Genomic DNA, 22411 nt, shown 5'->3' with positions numbered 1-22411 from the left:
GAGAATCCTTTCAAACATTCTGCCCCTTGACCTAGAAATGTGTATCTACAGTGCACAGTTGGGGGCTATTGTGGTATAGTGATGTGAGTATTGAATTAGAAACTCAGGTTCAAATCCCTGCTCAGCCGTGGAAACATACTGATTGAGACTCTCCCATCTGAAAAAGCAAGCAGTGACAAACTACTTTGGAATAAATCTTGCTTACAAATCTAACTTGTACGATTACTCTAAGTCAGACTGGACTTGAAGGCACATAACAACAATTGTGATATTATAGCAGTTTGATGTTGCTGTAATCACCATGCTGCTGTTTTATGGAATGCTGGGATTTGTAGTTTTGTGAGGTATCTAAAATCTTATGCTGGGTAACTCTAGCGCTGAAACAACTACACCCCCAGAGTTCCTTCAGAAGAACTCCCTCCCTTACTCCTAAACACAAAGCAGACATTTCTAATGGCTTAAATTTTCTTCAAAAATCCCAGAGAAATCAGAAGGGTCAGATTTTGCTTTTGACTTGTGTTCTCCGAGAGTCTTTCGTGGGACAATAACATATATATTTGATGGAGCAGAAGGCAGGAATTACTGGAGTCTTTAAGACATGGATTTTGCTCAGAGTATGAAGCAGCAAATCATAGCTACTTATCTATTGCACACACACATGTTTTCCCAGTGCACTAAAACAATATTCCACAATCAACCTGAGCATCCCTTGTCTTTAATCTTTTCTTTTAAAGTTCAGGTCAGCTCAAGAATGAAATGTGATGGGGGTTTTTTAACCTATACCCAATGTTCCAGTTATACAATATGAAGTTTAGAGTGTTCCAAAGCAGATGGGTTTTAGATATTAGCATCTAGGCTGAGGTCATGATGTACTCAGGTATAAAACTCGCACATTGCAAAATAAAAGGAAACACTTATTTTGGCATGTTGAAAACTGTGATTTACACATTAATAAAGTTAAAAAGGGGGAAAGGTAGATGTCTTTTCTGCATTAGAATTTTGTTGATCGGGCTCATTTATCAGAAGGCTGTGGTGTATGGAACGATGGCCATCTATAGCTCGTTAAACCATGTGCAATTTCTAATTTTAATCTTGTCTGTTCAAAATTTGTAGAGATTTGAAAATTTTAAAAATGCCCCAGTATTCTCCTGTGATATGTAATGATTGCATGAAGTTGTTATTCTTGTTGTTACTGCTTTTATCCCACTTTTTTAGTTTGATATAACAATTAAAACAAATATTAAAAATTAAAAGCATAGAAAAATTCAAAGGCAATTAAGCCATCATGTTTTAAACCAGCTGAAGCAAATAAAAGCAACAACAATAACAAGTGAAATCCAGAGCATTATACAATGTCTGTTTCCCCTGAAAAAATCCATTTTCAGAGGCTTGCTGAAATAAAAGGGGGTTATCTTTTTGTGGAAAGTCATCCTCAGTACTTTGAATTCTATCTGGAAACAGATTGGCAGGCAGTGGACCTGTTGCAACAAAAGAGTTTTCTGTTCCCTTTGGTTTATTTCATTTGCTAGACTGGGAATGAGTCTCTTAGGGCTTTATCATGTGAACCTGCTATTCCACGATGCTATGATAAAAAGCAGATACATACAAGATTGAGCACCCTTGATATCATACCTCTCTTCAGATGCACAGTTGCTCTAATTCATCACGTGTGAATTCATGGTCCTATAGCTGTATTTCTGCATATCTCATCACCCCACCTTCTAATGTTTTTTAATTTTTATTTTAGAGCAACTGCAGAATTCTAACTTTTAAAAACAAACTATCTGGTTTTAGGATAACAATGGGAAGAGAAGGGGAGAGAAGGAGAATCCCACATCCCAGAATCCCACAGTAATAACTTATAATAAGTTATTATTATTATCCTGATGTCACTTTACTGCCGGCATAACAGTGGAAATGAGAAGGGACTTATCGCACCAAGGTAGGTGATGGGAATATGTTGGAATTGAGAGCTATTGACAGATTTTACTAGTCAACAGCTAGGAATGGGGTAGACCAGTAGCAGGATGTTCATGGGCTCAATCTGATAGGGATCATCACCAAAACTGCAATTCCTGCCTCGTGAAATAAAGTCCTGAGCATTAACATTATCTGCTGCTCACACAGCATGTCCTGCTAATATTGTCCTTTTCACTTAGCAATAATGGAGTTCCAGGGTTTATGGCAGAATTTTTTTCCCAGGACTACCTGGAGATCTTTGGTATATGCATATGATTTTCCATCAATGTATTAACCAGAGTTGAGATAACCATTTACTTTTTTAACAATTTAAACCAAACAGGATAGACCCGTGAGCTATTTAAAGGGAGAATAACTACTCCTGGAGTCTTTCTGAAGACATAGTTCTTTTGCCAGAAAAAAGCAGCATGAGGCTGAATGGCGGGATGTTGCCATGAAGCTGAAATTTTCCCACCTCTAATTTATGAAATATTTTATTTAATATATAAAGAAAATATGAATGATATCTGTTCAACCCCTGGCTATATACTGCCTGATATTTCTAGACAGGACACCCTTCAAAGCAACCACTATAGAAAACGTGTTGTATTGCATTTTTCAGATTTTGTATCCAAAGAACAATTATGAGTTGTTCAAGTAATTGTCCTGGGTATATGTGAAGCACATTTATTCTCTTGCAACCAGCAAAAGGTTCAGTAGAAACACATCAAAATGTCAGCGCAACAGCTGATTAGTTTTGTTGTGCTGGATAGGTCATCTAGACAAAATATCAGGATGACAATGGAAAGCAGGAAAGGGACACTTTTGTCTCTGCTGGAGTGATAATACTGCCTTACCACAAGAAGATAATGAAACGATAAAAGGATCAGCAAGAGCACACAGCCTGTGCATGGTTTCCTAATACTTATTCTGTCTGAGCTAAGGAAAACAATGAAGACTGAAATAAAAGTGAAAATCCTAAGGACAGCTCGTTTGACTACTCAGAAGTTGTGTTTTTGAATACATTTGTGGAATTACTAACGCATATGACAGCACACAATCTGGCCTCCTCTGTGGCCACTCATGATATATTTCCTGTACAGAAATGATGGCCATGGTCTTGCATCAGTAGATGGACCATAAAGCACTTCCCAGGTAGAACTATGCCTTTTCTCCCCTTTTCCATCACATCAAACAACACAACTTGCTGCTCACCCCCACATAGCTAAGTTAGATGTGAAGACCAGGGTATACAGTAGTGGGGTATTCGGCCAAGTGTGCAACAACAATGTCATTCTCCATAGCCTTTAAAAGTCTCCCAGGAGTTGCTGAAGGATGCCTTTGTTATTGTGCATCTGGCTATAGGGACATCTCTGGATGCTCTTCAACTGTGTCTGCTCTCCAACAGCTAGTAAATGGCCATGTAGAAGGTCTCCTGCATGGTGGTGTTGTGGATCGTTGTTCAAGGAAGGAATTTAGTTCCTCTCATATGCACACACATACATACAATGGTCCTCAAATCACATGTGCTAATGTTACACTGGTGTATGCCACTAAAGGGTACTAGTTAAGATCCAAGGATGGGAGACAGAATCCTACACTGTCGCTTATAAAGTTCAGGACCAGCCTGAAATGACAATATGGTGTTGCCTTCCAATTTCATGTGCAAAAGCCAACTGAATTGTCAGTAGAAACTTTTTCAATCTTGCCAATGGGACAGCACCTTTAGTACACCTGTAATGCAGCAGCTTAACTTCAGAGACTGGCAAGAGAGGCCTCCACGGCACTTTGCTCTGTTGTTGTGTGTTCTCAGACTGTTTCTGACTTATGGCAATGCTAAGGAAAATCTATCACAGGGCTTTCTGAGATTAAGAATGCATGGCTTTCCCAAGTTCACCAAGCTAGTTTTCATGGCTAAGCAGAGGTTTAAACCCTGTTCTCCAGAGCCATAGTCTGATGCCCAAACCACTACACTGGCCCAACAAATCATGGCATATACCTTCTGCATTCATCAGATGGAACCAAACTTCTGAAAGAAAAAAAAATCAATAGCAACTATGTTGGAAAGAGCACTACAATAACCTCCTTTACCACAGCTCCAATTTGGCCAAAAAAAATACCTCACAAATCCCGCAACAACAAACCAGAGATGAGCTTGCAGCACTGCCTAGTTTGGAGGAAGTCAGCAATGCCATCACTCAACTAAAAAATAACAAAGCCAGCGGACCTGAAAGGATCCCTGCTGAAATCTTTTAAAAAGATTGACCTTAGTGGGTACAACAACTCCACCAGCTCATTGAAAAAGTGTGGTTGACCGAGAAAATCTTTAAGTATGCCACCATCACCATCCTTTTCAAAAAGGGGGAAAGAACAGACTGTGGAAACTATCGAGGTATCTGTCTTCTAACTTCTACTGGGAAAATCCTTACAAAAATCCTTGCAAACCACTTTCTACCTTTCTCAGAAGACATCCTCCCAGAATCTCAAAATGGCTTCTTCCCCTCCAGAGGAACAGTGAATATGATTTTCACTGCATGACAGCTCCAAGAAAAATGCTGGGAACAAAATCAACTTTTGTACATGGCATTCATTGACCTTGCAAAGGTGTTCCACACAGTGATTTGCAGTGCTCTTTGGATCATTCTCCAAAAAAATCAAATGCCCTGACAAATTCATGAACATCTTGCGGCTCCTCCATGATGACATAATGGCAACGGTTTTGGACAACAATGGTTCCCAAAGTGACCACTCTAAACACCTTTGCAGAAGCATACAAAAACTTGGCCTCTCACTGAAGATTGACAAAACCACAGTGCTCTTTCAGCAGGCACTAGTCAATCCTTCTGCAATGCAATAACTACAGCTTAATGGTGCAATGTCAGAAAATGTTGACCATTTCCGCTACCTTGGCAACCACCTCTCCACAGAAGTTAACATCGACACTGAAATACAACATCGTCTGATCTCTACAAGTGCAGCACTTTTTTGAATAAATCAGGGAGTGTTTGAGGATCAAGACATTCATAGTGATGCCAAGATGCTTTTTTATAAAGCTGTTGTCCCCCCAACCCTGTTATATGCCTGTGAAATGTGGACCATCTACAGACATCACACTCAACTTCTGGAACAATTGCATCAGCATTGCCTCTGAAAAATCCTGCAAATCTCTTGGGAAGACAGGCAGCCAAATGTCAGTGTTCCTGAAGAAGCAAAGACTACCAGCATTGAAGCGATGCTCCTCCACCATCAGCTCCACTGGACTGGCCATGTTGTCCAAATGCCTGATCATCGTCTCCCAGTTATTCTACTCTGAACTCAAGAATGGAAAACTGAACATTGGTGGACAGGAAAAGAGATTTGAAGATGGGCTTAAAGCCAACCTTAAAAACTGTGGCATAAACATTGAGATCTGGATATCCCTGGCTCTCTAGCATTCTAACTGGAGGTCAGCTGTTACCAACAGTGCTGTGGAATTCGAATGGGGGGAGAGGGGCATCAAGCCAACCCTGACCGGAACTGCCTTCCATCTGGAAATCAATGTCCTCACTGCAAAAGAACATGCAGATCAAGAATAGATCTCTACAGGCACCTAAGGACCCACCGCCAAGACCCTACACTTGCAAGACAATAATACTCGGCCATGAGGCCTATGATGATGACACCATGAAAATGGTAACAACATGCAAATGTGACACAGTGCTTCCAAATATGCTCCCTCACATCATAGCATATTGGAAATCCCATAACCTATTAGAAATAACTGCACCCAGTCTCTGGGTTCATATCCTTTTGGAAATAAATGGAAACTATAACCTTATTGAAAAGGAAAAATTATGTCATATTCATTTGGCAAATGTGAATCTCCATGAACATGTGGATACTACCTTTTGAAAACCACTAGTCAAGAAAAACATGACATTGTTAGAAGTCAACTCTTTGAAAAGTGATGTTCATAAGCATTCATGTAATGGCACACAGATAACTCGACTGTTAGAATGAAGAACCATGTCTTTAAACTGCCAAGAATAAAGACATGCCACTACAAAAATATATTTGGTTAGCAGAGAATGGTTATTTATTTGCAGTTATAATTGCTGTTGCCCAAAAGATATATACTTCCTTGAAACCTCTTAGCATAAAAAATGCATTCAGAGATTAAAAAAACAAAGTCTTCTTTGAAAAATAACATATCTTGTTTACTCACAAACATCTTGTATTAATTCACCATACAGGCATATTTTTTTATTAAAGTTCAGTTATAGATAGGATTTAGTTCTCTCTGTGTATTGACTACAAAGGCTTGAGAGGTTGCTATTTCCAACATAGCAAGAGCCGTTGCCCAAGTTTGGACAAAATTTAAGCTGGCAGAAGAGAATCTAACTGATACTGATGGCAATGGTATTTCTGCCTATTTATGACTACGCCAAATGACTAAATATTGCAAATCATTGCTTCTCTAGAGATCACTAGAGAAGCAATACTTTGCAATTGCCTTGCATCTGATTGATGGTGCATTATATCGAATAGATCATTTCTGGCATCTTTCACAATAGGAGAAAATGAATAATTTGCTTTCTGAGCAAACAATGTCCTGTCAAAGGCAACTGTCTTAAGCATGCTGTTGCAGCCAAACAAATTAAAGTAATATTCATGTTGGCTATGTGGCAATTTGTGCAGATGGCAGAAGATTAATTCATGTAAAACAATGGGAAGAAGAAAAGAAACGTAACTGCTGAAGTGATGACAAAGGAGAATGGAGAGCAACATGCCTGGCAGAACAAGCCAATATTTGAGTATTCAGATGTTGTTGTTGTTTTTAAATTTTAAAAAAACCTAGTTCAACCTTAGCTTCTTTGGTTACTTTAGAGCAGTGGTTCTTTGCATTTCTTGCCTTTTGAGAATAAGATGGAAGCCATGGATTCTCTCCCCAGAAAATAAAAATAAAAATCCACAAATGCATACACACAATATTTTGCATACATTTAATTTGATTGCGCTTAAAATTGATTTGCTTAGCATAGAGTAGTCTGGAACAGAAAGAAATTATGATAAATACTGAGAGGAAACATTTTACATTAAAATTCATTGTGATTTGGGGGAGTGGGGGACTTCTAACCAATCAGAAAGAAACTGAAGAAAATATGGATTTTTCTACCCAATTTATGCCCCCTCCCCACTTTAGAGGAAAATGAAACTTTTTTAAAAATAAAAGGAAACATAACAGGATTGAGAGCATATGTGGGGAGGAGGCATGTATCTATATGAATTATGTTTCCATTGTAACTTCCCAAGCTCTGGAGACAGGGCTTTTGTTTTGTGACCAGAGCATTAATAAGAGCTTAAATTCTATGTGCCATATCAGATTCTGAAATTATACATTCTGAATATTTATATAAAGTACAAGACTTACTTAATAATTTAAATGGTTATGGAGTGGGGATATTTTGCATCATGTCTTTCTGAGTGTCTGTTTATAAAATGTGAAAACAATAAAAAGATTATTAAAATGCGGCATTTAACATTAACACAACAGCAAGTACCTCTGGTTCTATAGTGACAACTTGATACCTCATCTGGAAGCCATCTGTAATACTGCCTTCTGTCAAAAATATTGGCATTAATATACCCACTGAAATAAAATACAGTGATAGTTGCTCTGTACACACAAAAACTATGAGGAGCACCAAGGAATTCTCTGTGTACAGATGCTAGGGCAAATTCGTTGTTCCTGTTGTTCTCTAGGTGGTGTGTGTCTGTGTAGTCATATTTTACATGGGAATCATCTTGTGTTTCCATATATCATGGGACAAATAAATAGGAAGAAGCATGTAAACAATAATCTGATATTGTTTTTAAGGCTTTCTCAAATAGTGAAATTGTGTTAAAATGATTTCACCTTGCTTTATGAATTTTCTTCTTTGTCGCTAGTAAAACAGTCTGGATGGTCATCTGTTGGGAGTGCTTTGGTTGTGTATAAGGTTGTGTATACAAACATAGCAATGGGTTGGATTGGAAGGCCGTTGTGGTTTCTTCCAATTCTATGGTTCTATGATTCCAAGAAGATGATAATGATATGTCGTGCTCCTCTATTAATTGATGGTAGAAACCATGATTTTTGGTGGTTTTCTCATGGGTGTTGTTGTTTATTCGTTCAGTCGCTTCTGACTCTTCGTGACCTCATGGACCAGCCCAGGCCAGAGCTCCCTGTCAGCCGTCACCACCCCCAGTTCCTTCAAGGTCAAGCCAGTCACTTCAAGGATACCGTCCATCCATCTTGCCCTTGATCGGCCTCTCTTCCTTTTTCCTTCCATTTCCCCCAGCATTATGATCTTTTCCAAGCTTTCCTGTCTTCTCATGATGTGGCCAAAATACTTCAGCTTTGCCTCTAATATCCTTCCAGTGAGCAGCCGGGCATTATTTCCTGGAGGATGGACTGGTTGGATCTTCTTGCGGTCCAAGGCACTCTCAGGATTTTCCTCCAGCACCAAAGTTAAAAAGCATCTATCTTCCTTTGCTCAGACTTTCTTATGGTCCAGCTCTTGCATCCATAGGTTACTATGGGGAATGCCATTGCTTTCACTATGCGGACCTTCGTGGCCAGTGTGATGTCTCTGCTCTTCACTATTTTATCAAGGTTGGCCATTGCTCTTCTCCCAAGAAGTAAACGTCTTCTGATTTCCTGGCTGCAGTCTGCATCTGCAGTGATCTTTGCACCTACAAATATAAAGTCAGTCACTGCCTCCATGTTTTCTCCTTCTATTTGCCAGTTATCAATAGGTGTAGTTGCCATGATGTTGGTTTTCTTGATGTTTAACTGCAACCGAGCTCTAGCACTTTCTTCTTTCACCTTGGTGATAAGGCTCCTCAGCGCTTCCTCACTTTCGGCCATTACTAGTTAAATTCGATCTGAAACATGCAAAGTTTATTTATTTATTTATTTATTTATTACAATAAATCCCACCCTTCTCACCCAACAGGGGACTCATATATAAAACACATATATAAAAATTGTATAATACACTATAAAACAGTTAAAATTATTAACTTACATTGGACATTCATAAAACACATTCTAAGATACAGATGGGCATGTTCAAGTTTAAAGGACTGGGTTTGTCAATTGAGTTCCAGCGTACATAATAATTATTATTGCTGCTAATTGTTATTCAAAAGCCTGGCCCCACAACCAAGTTTTAAACCTTCCTACGGAAGGATAGGAGGGAGGGAGCCTGCCTGACTTCACTGGGGAGGGTGTTCCATAAGCGGAGAGCCACTACTGAAAAAGCCCTGTCTCTCATCCCCGCCAGCTGCACCTGTGAGGCTGACGGGACCGCGAGCAGGGCCTCATCTGATGATCTTAAGCTTCGAGGTGGGTCGTAGTGGGAGACACGTTCGGACAGATATGCTGGGCCAGAACTGTTTAGAGCTTTATAGGCTAAAGCCAGCACCTTGAATTGTGCTCGGTCATTTACTTTCCAATATCTATAATATTAAATAGAGAGTACTTTGTGATTTGCAATGGACAAAATGATGCCCTCCAGAAGTTTAGTTGCATCTCCTAGGATTCCTCACCATTGGGCTAAGCCTTCTGGGAACTGTAGTCCAAGAAATAAGAGAATGCACAAAAAGTATAGACTTCCTACAAAAGACACAAAATTTCAATTTGAGAGTACAGTAGAGTTTGGTTTATCTAAGCTCCGTTTATCCAAGTTTGCCTTTTAGTAGTCAATGTTTTGTAGTCAATTTCAATTCATAAATACAGTAATTATTACATAATGTTATCGTGTACTGAACTGCCTTTTCTATCCATTTGTCGTAAAGCATGATGTTTTGGTGCTTAATTTGTAAAATCATAACATAATTTAACATAAACATAATCACTTTAAAATAACATAATTTAAAATAACATAAATAAATACCATCCATCCATCTTGCCCTTGGTCAGTCCCTCTTCCTTTTTCCTTCAATTTTCCCCAGTATCATTATCTTCTCCAAGCTTTCCTGTCTTCTCATTATGTGGCGAAAGTACTTCATCTTTGCCTCCAATATCCTTCCCTCCAGCAAGCAATCAGGCACTATCTCCTGGAGTACGGACTGGTTAGATCTTCTTGCGGTCCAAGGAACTCTCAGAATTTTTCTCCTACACGACAGTTCAAAAGCGCCTATCTTCCTTCACTCAGCCTTCCTTATGCTCCATAGGTTACTATGGGGAATACCATTGATTTAACTATGCAGATCCCTCATGGGTAGAAGATCATTAAAATGCCTATATGAATGGATTAGGTGGAGCTTCTATTGGAATAATCAGTGTTGTACTAATCTGTTTCATATTCATTTCCTGAAGGAGTAATTTCCTCTACATTCATAATTCACTCACATTATGAGGTAGAAAGAAAGTTTTCAAACAGCTGAGAAATTGTTAGACACAGATGCAAATTCAGACATTTCTTCCAAAATATTTCCACACAATGCGGACACTCATTATTTTGTCTTTCACTCCAAATCCATCATTTCCTGGCTCTGCAGAATGAGCAAAATCATAGGGCAATTGATAGTTGACACTGGAACGACAATGGCAGCTGACAAATCTCGTGTCAGTGGAGCAGTGAATCTGTTCTGAGTTTTGGATAATTAAATTAATTAGCTCTCCAAGGTGTTGAACTATCTCCCACATTAGCTTCAGCACATTGGATAGCACTTTTAAAACCTTGGCCCAGGAATGCATTCACCACCTATTGACCGGAAAGCTCACAAACCTCCACTGTGGAATGATAAGAGTATGTAAACCAGCCTATATAGAACTGAAGAAATAGTTAAATGTACTTACACAATGATTACAAATTGTTGCAAATATGTTCTTAAACAAGGACTTAGAAAGGAAAAAAGGTCCACAGCTGAACTGTTCATTTGTGTGTATTTTTTAATATCAGATGATATATTTTACATTGCCAGATTATGTTATTGATAATTTGGGGGCATTTTTCATTTGAATGTAACATTTCAGAAATAACGATGCTGCTATGTAATATGAAGCAACGCAAAAAGCAATGCAGAAGCTGACGAAACAAGTATTTAATAAAGAATAGGATATCTTCCACAAAACTTTAAATCATTAGTTTGATCTCAACACTGTATCTTGACATGAGTATTTTAAATATGAACATATATGAATGCATCTAAGGGATGTTTGATTCGATCCTGTTTGTGGAAAGATGTTCTTTCAGCATTTACCAAAGTTTACAGGCTAAGTACTCAACATTCCCGTCTTATATCTCTTATCCTGAAGTAAGCATCACCAAATTCAATCAAATTTACTTTTAAAATAGAAATCACGAGGAATGTATGTATTCTGTTATTTATTTTTTGCTTCCTTTAATGCACTTTGACCATCCTTCATTTTATTGAGGATGGCAGGAAACAATTTATCCAACCACAACAGCTAAACAGCAACAATTGTTTTACTCAGTAAGGAGTGTCCTATATATCTGAGAACAAACCAACAATCAATCTCAAGTGGAAAATGTGTGTATCATGGCAGGAAAATTCAAATTCTGGAAATTTATTTTTCATTGAGAATCTTGTTCCTAGATAAAATAGTGGAACATTTGTACATACATAATCTATGGTATGAATAATTCCCATCTTCTTGGGTCTAGAATTTCATTTCACATATCCATTCAGCAAGCATATCTGCATATTTATGTCTTTTTGAAGTGCATAATCCTAAATAGGAATTAAACAAGATTATGGAAAAGTTTCTTAAGACAAATAGTTCAGACTTTTTTATTGTTGCTGCTGAAACCCTTGCCCTCTTAAACACTCAGCAACAACAGCACTGTTTTGTCCAAGTGGCAAGCCAATATTCCTATGTTTTGAAACTTAGTGTTGAAGCAACATCATACTTCATAATTTATTCTGTCATTGGTGTTTTTTTTCAAATTAGTTTTAAGTAACAGGCTTTGGGGAAAATGCACAATTAGTACATCTCATAGAGGAAGGAGATAATATATAGATAACTGGTGCTGCTAAAAACCACAATATGTGCTACTTAGGGGCTGACTAGGGACAGCCATACCCATTAATATAAAAGTCTCTAGATGTTGTTGGATAGCAATTCCTGGCCAGCCTAAGCAACACAGGAATGATGGAAGTTGCAGTTCAGGAGGTCAACATGATTCTCCACTGCTTTAAGCAGAGATAGTCACCTGCAGCAATTGATGAATAACATATTGCTTGTTTGTTATGGGTTATTGCACAGTTATTACTTCTGGAGAGGAGAAGTGGTGCTTGTAGGATTTTCTTCCTCAGGTGTCCAAACAACTAGGCTGGCCTTCAAAAGCATACAGTATACTGTGACTTGACATGGGATAACCACTAGCTTTAGGGTGCAGTTAGAGGGGGAGAAATGGTCACTAATTGGGTTGCTGTGAGTTTTTTGAGCTGTATGGCCATTTTCCAGCAGCATGCTCTGCTAACATTTCACCTGCACCTGTGGCTGGCATCTTCAGAGGTTCTGTTGGCAGTGAAGCAAGTGCAGTGTATATATACCTGTGGCATATCCAGGGTGGGAGAAAGAAGCCTTGTCTGTTTAAAGCAAGTGTGAATGTTGCAATGAGCAAGCTTGAATTAGCATTTGAGTAGCCATGAAGCTGCAAAGTCAATCAGTGAGGGTATCTGCACAGAGGTAGCTTGGCCTCTGTTACCTGGAGGCATCCTCTGTTTTGGAGGGGTGTTTGGAGGAGGAATACCCTTAATTGTAAATACATCCCTTGTAGATGTATCTCTGCATTAGCTGGCCTTGTGGGTGAAAACAGAGGACGCCTTTCTACAAAAATACCATATATACTTGAGTATTAGGGCTGAAAAAGCCCCCTTGGCTTATACACAAGTGAGGGTCCTGGCCAGCTTATATTTGGGTTGGCTTATACTCAAGTATATAGGTAAGCAGAGTTGGACAGTCTTATCTATTAAAGTCTTATTATTATCTTAAATTATATTAGTATCTATTTTTATTTTTGAAATGTACCTATAGCTGCTGCATTTCCTACCCTCTTCTTATACTCACGTCAATAGGTTTTCCCAGTTTTTTGTGGTAAAATTAAGTGCCTCAGCTTATATTCAGGCCGGTTTATACTCGGGTCTTCAATAGAGTTCCGGTTATCCAAGTTAAATGGGCAGGCCCAATCTCGGATAACCAAAACTGACGGATAATGGGGGGGGGGGGCTATTATCCAAGCCGAGGGCTTGGCCAGGCCGCGGGGAAGGTGCCTCGAGGGAAGGAGGCAGGCTCCAGAGGAAGTTCCAATGGAAGATTTCTTCTCCCCGTGCCTTCCTTGCTCACCTTTGAGGAGCTCAAAGTCTCCCACCAGCTGCTCGGAGGCGGTGGACAGCAGGGCAGGCTCTATGCAGAAGAGGGCGCGAAGCTGCAAGGAGGCCCGAGAGCAAGCAGTCGCCGCCGCCACCGCTGTGCTCATGGCTGCCTCTGCTTCCCCCTCCACTGCCTCCTCCTCCTTCGCATCTTCCAGCCGGAGGAAGAGGGAGAGAAAAGTCCTCCTCCATCTCCCTCTCCTTCTCTCGAGCTCCCTCCTCACAACGGCGGTGGCGACAGTGGCTCCCTCTCAGGCCTCCTTGCAGCTCCGCGCCTTCTTCTGCATGGAGCCCGCCCTGCCGTCCGCTGCCTCAGAGTAGCTGATGGTAGCCTTTGAGCTCCCCAAAGGTGAGCAAGGAAGGCATGGAGAGAAGAAATCTTCCATTGGAACTTCCTTCAGAGCCTGCCTCCCTCCCTCGAGGCACCTTCCCCGCGGCCTGGCCAAGCTCCCATGCCTCCGATAATACGACTCTCTGATAACCAGAACTCTACTGTATATGGTACATATTGCCCAGCCTATAGAAGTACTTTTTAAAAAACAAAAACAAAAACAAAAGTACTTCTACAGCCTCAACTGCTTCTGGTATCCTTAGCAAAGGTGAATGCTTGCTGCAACTGAAGGGTTTAAAACAGTTGTGTTAGTGACATTATATCCATGATTCTAGAATTTCTTTTTTGACAATGTGAACTCAGGAATTTGCAATCTACAAAGGAACTTTTCCCGTTGTTTCACTACATAGCAAAAAAAAAAAAGCTGGGCATTTAACTGCAATCTGTAAGAGAGCAATTTAGTCTGAAACCTATTAACATGAATGGAAAAAAATATGTGTGGGGAAACTTGTTAATCCACTGGCATGAAGGTGGAATGCTGGAGTAGTTTACTATCAGAAAATAACTTTTGTTAGGTAGGCATATATATATATATATATGAAATATTGACTGTTTTAAATTACACACAGTTTAATTGTTTTTAAATCTTATATGAATACTTTTGTTTTGATTTTTGTATTGTTTTTAATTTGTTTTGTTTTTAGTATGTTGTTAGCTGCATTGAATCCTGTTATCAGACAAAAGGCAGTATATAGATGAATAGAAACAGAAGGAGGAGAGGAGGATGAGGAAAGAAGAGGATATTAAGCTACAGGTTCATATAGATTGCAAGAACAGGTTTACAAACCTGTTTCGACCATTGTTCTCAAGTGAGATTGAACATTTCTACGATTTATATCCAGAGTGGGAATAACGAGTTCCTCTTGTTGTTGTTGGACCGAGTGTAGCAGCATTCTCACAATTGGCTGTGTTAATTAGGGAAGCTGGGAGTTGCAGTCCTACAAAATCTGAATGGCTGCTTGATCCCTACTCAATTCTATAGTAGTTTCTGTCACAAGGTCAAAATGTGGATATACTGGGTTCTACAATTGTGTGGCTTCTTAGAACTGTTACTATATGTTGGAGAGGATTTCAAGAAGAAGAAAAATGTCTTTAACCAGCTTATCACTTCATAAAAACACATATCATGAATCTAACAGGAAAATAGTATTTAATTCACTCTGGACATGGGAAGCATCTTCCCAGTTCAGAAAACAAGGGTTCTCATCAGTCATGTATAACTAATCTGCAGTCAGTCACTTACAATTGGATGAATTAATGAAAATTTACCACAGATTTGCTGGTGCTTCTGCTTTCTCTTTAAAGGGCTCTGCTATCTCTCAAGAGTGCAGAAAGCCAAGCAAAACTCCCTGGCTGACAATTTCACAACTACTTTCATATTGCGTATAACTGTTGTCACTTTCTTCAAGGGGAGTTTTAGAATGAGCCAAAATCCTGAACTACTCATGTAATTTAAACTCCAGCCCAAAATATTCCTGCAGATAATCTCATGAGTGTTTATTCTCTTTCGAAGAACGTCAAGGAAATGCCACATGTTTAGTCTTTGCCACCTCATGCCAATGTTAAATAACTTCCCCTTGTGAGTACTCTAAGAACCAAGGTTGGAAAATAACTGGAGAACCAAACATGATGCTGGCAAAGTTGAGATTTGTTATTTCTACAGTGTACAGATGGAACAGGATTTGCAGAAGCAAGCAGCCCAGAAGAAGGTAATTTGATGAGGACACAACTGAGCGGGCGGCTCTATCTTATAACCCCATAGTCAAAACAAAGAGAAGATGCTGCTCTTTATCTTGGGCTACTAATGCATCCCCTAGAAATATAACAGTTTATTATTTTCTGTTACAAAATATTTTTGTTATTTTAGAAGATTTTTGTTACAATGGCTCCCATTCTGCATTTCCAACAAAGTCAAGGTGATGGTTCACCCAGTTTAAATGGAAGAAATCAAATTAGTTGAAATGCTCCTTGATTATCGCATTTCAATGAGCAAATGTCCATTGGCCACATCATCCATTTTGCAGGGTAAATCGGTATGTTCCAAAATATTTACAGGCAGGAAACGTCTGTGTTCTACTTCATTTTCAAACTCAAACAAAATCCAGACATTAACTCCTAAGAGAACTTGACATTTCATTCCCCAGTTTGTGACATTGGGTTCATTCTAATAATAAAAATGTTGACTGGGATTTTGCCATTTTCCTTACAAACCAACACTTCTTCCTTTGCTTTTAACATGCTTCCACTCATTTTAGTGTGACATTGGTCTGTGCTCACCTGCCACTAAAGATGGGAAAAGTAGGCAGTCAAATGGTCATGCAAACATATATTTGAAATGGAGCTCTTAGGAAAGTGGTTTTTGCCACTACCACAATTAATCAGAAGAGTAAACAAATCCTGTATTATCTAATGGATGCCCTCTATTAGCAAATACATTAATTTTCATATAGCAAATAAGAAAGAAGATTTCCTATTTGTTGCAAAAAAAATATCAAGTGCTCTGCATGCTAGACCTTCACTTGTTGATACATGAATTCTAAGGGATTTCATTCCATCTCTTGACATGTCTGAGGACTTTTTTTCCATTTTATTGCACCCAGTACATTCCATTGTCTGGGCTCAATAACATGTTGTTTCTTTTTAGTGGGTGGGTATTTATCTTTTTTACAAAAAGGTGATGGGTGGGTGGGATTTTCCAAGAACAGTTCCTATAATGCACGTCATTTACCAAGAAGTCTAGGCATCTTATTTTTGCAAGAGGCCACATGATTATGAAATTTTTCCAAATACCAATGAAATCCAAAGATTGCCCATGGGGGCAAGCGGCGGTTTGAAAAGCTACAAAAATAGTTGCATTCTCAAGGCCATTAGCTTTCTATGTGGTCTTAATTGACGAGCAAAGCTTAATGATGCTACCACTCTACTTTTATGAACGCTCAAGTGTTTTTCCCCAGGAAAATTATTATCTCCTACTTTTTCATAATTCTGTTGAAATCTGACTGAACATCTGTAGCTTGGAAGCATTATTATACCCCAGAATTTCCAAGCCAATGTGGCTGATTTGGCTAGACCTGGTCTTGTCCCTGACTGGTGCAAGTACGGCTGTTTTGATTGACAAGCATCACAGATTCTAGGCCAAATAACACTATGGTCTGCTCCTGCTGATGTGTAAGACCACTAGATATGTAAGGCAAAATGCCATTTTTCTGAACTTATTTTCCTCATATACAAAGGAATCAATGTTGGGAGGGTGGTACATATGTTTGTACATGTCTCTGTATTTAACAACAGAAGCAGAATGTTGGCTTCCCATAGATACTGGTACAGTATTTAGCTAACCACTGTAGGACCAGGATGCTGGACTGGGTGGGCCGACCTTTACTTTGAGCAGAACTCCTCTTACCTCCTTTCATCAATTTATGTGTAATGTAGTTAAGCTCAGAGTTTGGAAAGACAGATTTTAGGGGGGGTATACTTACCAGAATTCCTCAGCCATATAGTCAGTGGCCATGCTAGCTGGGGAATTTTTGGAGTTCCAAAAACGAACTGTGTCTACTTCTAGTTCAGGCCTAAAATTACAAAATAAATCAGTAGCAGAAAAGGATGGTAGTTTACATCAGAGGTGAGAATGTCCAAGGAAGTGTGTTCCTGGTGTTATTAGACTTGCCCTAGTTCTTGGTCTGCCATTCTGTTGGATGCCTATAAATAGCAAACCAAGAGTGTGTTGGACATGTAGTGTCCTTATGCAAGTCTGTCAGGGAAAGGGCAACAATCTTGCATAATATAATTTTCTATTTGACTTAGTCTGACTATTCAGAGAAAATGAACCACATTTTTAGTCCTGATTGCTGTTCTGATTCACAATGTAATAAGCAGAGTGGAAATCACGAGACTCTTGCAAAAGCTGATATAATCTGGCTGGGAAACTAAAGTGGGAGTTTTATTAGCTGGCAGCCCTTTTTCTGCCGACTAATGTGCATTATTGGCATCAGGTTATCATGCGATAGCTCATGACATTCACACGTGTTGCAATGGTGTATTTCACAAACACTAGTCTGATCCATTAAGTAAGAGGGTATTTAAGTTTATTCTCCTACCAAACATTAACAGAAATGGACTTTGCCTTCCTCTGGATAATAGTATTTTGCCTCCCCGTACATACACACCAACATGCTTGGTCAATATCAGATTATTTCCACTGAGTTGCTAGTGACTAAAGAGCTGAAACATAATGTCACTAATCCTATTAGCTCACTGATCTTGGATAAACAAAAATGGACAAATTTCACCTGCTGTCATGGATAATGCACCACCTCTCTGAAGCCTGGCAGTGAGCCAACAGCCCAATATGTCTCCTTAGATATTCCTTTTAAAAAATTCAGATTTGCTTTTGTACCAATTTCAGTTTATTTCAAGTGTGACAGACCTGATAATCAGGAACCTCATTTTAACTGCAACTATATTAAACAAGAGAAAGTTTTACTAAATCATAATCTGAGTAATGTATAAAGGAGCATCCATATTGTAGAACCAATACAGATTGACACCAGTTTAACTGCCATAGCTCAATGCTATAGAATGCTGGGATTTGTAATTTGGTAAGGCACCAGCACTCTTTGGCAAATAATGCTAATAAAGACCTTTTAAATGACAATTTCCATGATTCTGTAGCATTGTGCCATGACAGTTGAAGTGGTGTCAAACTGTATTAATGCTGGGTTGTTGTATGTCTTTAATGTTGTATGTATGTTGTTGTATGTCTTAATGCTACTGTGTTGATGCCCCATTAGGGCTCATATAAACCAGGCAGTTTAGATCCCAGAATAGCCCTAGATTAGCACATTTTTCTTTGTCTAGATGGCCCGGGACCACACCTGCTCTGCCACACTGTCACATCCTCTGATGCCACCAATCCAAACTCCAAGTGATACCCAGGAACTTAAGCTCCATGGCAGGCCTGTAGCGAGGGGGGGGGTTTAGGGGTTCAACCCCCCCCCCCGAAATTTTTCAAGTTATAAAAAAAATCTCGTTTACTCATGAATTTTAACTGGTTAACCAAATCCCCATGCTAAGTCTATGAGATGCAAAACATTAAGAGTCCCTCCAGGCACTATCTCAAGCAGATATTGACAGGTTTGTAGCGGGGAGGGGTATGTGCTAGGGGTTCAACCCCCCCCCCCCCGAAATTTTCAAATCCCCTCCCGAATTTTTTTTCTGGCTACAGCCCTGCTACATGGCCAGTCCCAGCCTATCATGTAACTCTCCAACCACCTGGCCATTGCAGGAACCTCTGCTGATGCCAAGATGCGGCATCTGCATGAGCAGCGAGTAGCGAGTAGGAGTGGAGTGATTCATGTGGGCACCTTTTCTGACATCAACAGATGCATGATGCGAAATAGGCAGGAGCTTGGATGACAGTAGAAAGTAGGAACACTGGCAATGCATGCAAGATGAGCTGATGAGCCCAGGGAAAGGATGATGATCAAATCAGCTCAGACCTGATCCTTCTATGCCCTGAAGCTCCAGGATACTTCATAGTATCTCCTCACATTGTCAAAAGTGGGGCAAACTCATCTTAAACTGACTCCACCTCTGGGATACCCACTAGAAGCCGTTGTGCCTCATGGGAACAGCCAGCAGTCCATTCACGGTGAGTACGGGGTTTGGGGCTCATGTAGATAAGTCTCAAGTTTTTAAAAACATTTAGTTAGCAATTGTTTCCAGAGCCTGAATGTAACTAACTACAAAAATGTACCATTTGTAATTAATTAATTTCCCCCAATATCTAAAATATAACAATGTTACATAATAACTTTAACTTTTTAATGAGGAAAATTTGGTTTTTGAAGGTAATTTTATGGTTATGGAATGTGGCCTCTGAATTTAAAATATTCATATTTCTAAAAAGAAACCATGTATTGTAAATATTTTCAAAACTTTGAAAAAGTAACAATTTGTTTTTTTAAATGTAACTTTAGTGGCAACTATTTAAAGGGCTTGGGGATTTAGAGTGGCAACTTTTGAATGTCACTCTCTAGATGTGCTAGATGTACCTGAAGATGTATTAAGTATGATGCAACATGGTGGTCCTCTACATGGTGAAATGCTTGTAATCTACAATATCAAAGTGAAGAAACCGCAAGTATCTGAGCACTTTCACAAAAAATGACATTTCTGTGCATTTATTCCTCTTTAAAGGAAAACGCAAGGTATCACATAGATTTCTAGCAGAGGCTTTCCACGTTTAAACCAACAGATCAGTGGTTCTCAACCTTTGGGCCCCCAGGTGTTTTGGCCTACAGCTCCCAAAAATCCCAGCCAGTTTACCAGCTGTTAGGATTTCTAGGAGTTGAAGGCCAAAACATCTGGGGACTCACAGGTTAAGAACCACTGCGATAGATGAATGAATATAAATAACACATGACACCAATGACAAAACAGATAACAATTATTTTCTATGAATATAAGAATAGATATAGACATAGATGGTATAGATATAAACATAAAAAGAAGATTCTGATCTTTATGATCAAATACGTACTTGGTTCCTGAATAGGAGTCATTGACTAGAACATATTTTCAGGCACAAGGTTATGAGGCAACTAGTGAGCACTAGTCAACAAGAATGCCTCTTTAAATGCATTTGCTTTTGGGACATGTTCTCAGTTGCACCAATTCACCAGTGAGTGGTCCCATGATCATATTTCCACATTCCATTGTAATTCCAGCTTCCTTAACTCTATCTGGAGAATAGAGAACACAATTTCCATTCTGTTCTGTAATTTATTCACATTGTTTGCGTGTTGTGCCATAGCAACATTCTCTGTTAGTTCTGAACCTAGCCTAGTGAATGATCTAGAGCAGGCCTGCGCAACTTCCAGCCCTCCAGCTGTGTGAGACTCCAATTCCCAGAAGTCCTAGCCAGGTTATCCAAGGGTCAGGAATTCTGGGAGCTGAAGTCCAGAACACCTGGAGGGCCACAGGTTGTGCAGGCCTGATCTAGAATTATCTAGGTTATAATAAATAATTCATTCTCTCTTTAATTGAACGGATTAACCTTTTCATTAGCATAAATACTTTGAAGATGATTGAAAATTTCAACTAGCTGCTTACAAGGAGCACATGCCTCTTTTATTTAAAACAGTTCCACTGGCGGATAGTCTGCTCTCAGGCACAATGCAAAGTGGTAGGTATGACCCCCCAAAACCTCTATAGCTCAGGATAGATGATCTGAAGTACTATACGAGCCTTCCGAGGTTTTGTGATCTTCAAAGAAGGCCCTCATCTTCATCATATTTCTATCACACCTGAGGAGAACATAGGAGAGGGCCTTTTGGGTGGCTCTGAAACTCAGAGAATTGATTATCTTCCTATCTGGTATCTTTCCAACAGGAGGTGAAGACAGTGTCTCTGGGAAAGGCTTTAAAAGTATGCTGTGCTATGTGTATTTAAGGTGCACTAACTGCTGGTAATTGGTTCCAGGACACCTCCCCTATGGATATAAAACTCCATGGATCACTGGTTCTTGACCTGTGGGTCCCCAGGTGTTTTGGCCTACAACTCCCAGAAATTCCAGCCAGTTTACCAGCTGTTAGGATTTCTGGGAGTTAAAGGTCAAAACATCTGGGGACCCACAGGTTGAGAACTAATGCCATGGATGATCAAGTCCCATTGTATACAATGGCATTGTAAAATAGTATCCCTGACATACAATCAAAGTTTGCTTTTTTTGGATTGTTAAAAAATATTTTCAACCCAAGAATGGTTGACTCTGTGGATGCAGCATCTGTGGATATGGAGGACTGCCTTCTTTTTAAATTGCTTTCAGTTATATCATATCTGTATTATATATCTTTTATATGTCTTCTAATAGTCAGTTGACTGTAATAAAAGCTGTTGTTGTTGATGATGATGATGATAGGTGAATATTAAAGGTAGGTATTTTACTGAGCTGATCTTTTATCTATATCTGTTTTAAGTTTTGCAATTTAAAGCCCCAGGGCTGCGGGAAGTTGGCATATAAATAGATATAAGGACCTGCTACCACCAGGTTGAAACACACTTAAATAACAAGGATGTATTGGAACTGTGTGTGTGTGCTTGTAATGATTTAATTTCTGGCATCAATTCATCTTTGGCAAAATCTTTTCAGAATACATTCTTTTTACATCAGAATAAAATTGGCCCCACGTCTTCTCTTTACTGCAGGAATGTTTGAAACAATGCATGGACCTGATTCAGCAAGGTACAGCAATCAAATGCATGTTTTAATGGTCCTTTCTATTAATAAGTCTATTGTCTACGTTGTTGGGAATCTGGCTTATGCTTAGGAACTTTGTTGACCTGGTGCCTGTTTATTGTCTAAAATGTTCTATAAAATTAAGAAACCTCTGAAATAATTCTGAACAGGAGCCTTCATTATCCAGAAAGAAGATAATGCCCTAAATCATCACATTCTTAAATGGTACCAAAGCAAAAAGCCCCTAATTGTCTGCCAAGGAAAACATGTTGCCTTTTCTTGAAGCAAAAATAATCTTAAAAACACCCTCTTGAGAAATGTCCCCCTTTTTTATATTTTCTTTCCGTTTTTTCCCCCATAACAGGAAAAGGTTTGCTGCTTCTTTCTTGAATTTGAAAATACCAGCAGCTTAATATTCCCTTTCTTATTACAGTAAAATGCTGCACGCCAAGGCC

General features: G+C 39.3%; 1 long non-coding RNA gene across 2 annotated transcripts in view; it reads left to right on the top strand.

Annotated features, from left to right (window-relative positions):
* The window catches only part of LOC134296068 (uncharacterized), a 33113-nt gene extending 11082 nt beyond the window's left edge, over nt 1-22031 (top strand). For both annotated transcript variants that reach the window (XR_010002638.1, XR_010002637.1), the window contains exons 2-4: nt 1795-1942; nt 19099-19367; nt 21926-22031. This is a non-coding gene — a long non-coding RNA (uncharacterized LOC134296068). The remainder of the gene's footprint in view (nt 1-1794; nt 1943-19098; nt 19368-21925) is intronic.
* The last annotated feature ends 380 nt before the right edge of the window (nt 22032-22411 follow it).

Source organism: Anolis carolinensis, chromosome 2, assembly GCF_035594765.1.
Source record: "Anolis carolinensis isolate JA03-04 chromosome 2, rAnoCar3.1.pri, whole genome shotgun sequence".
NCBI classification, from domain to species: Eukaryota; Metazoa; Chordata; class Lepidosauria; order Squamata; family Dactyloidae; genus Anolis; species Anolis carolinensis.
This window is presented reverse-complemented; position numbering and strand designations above follow the sequence as displayed.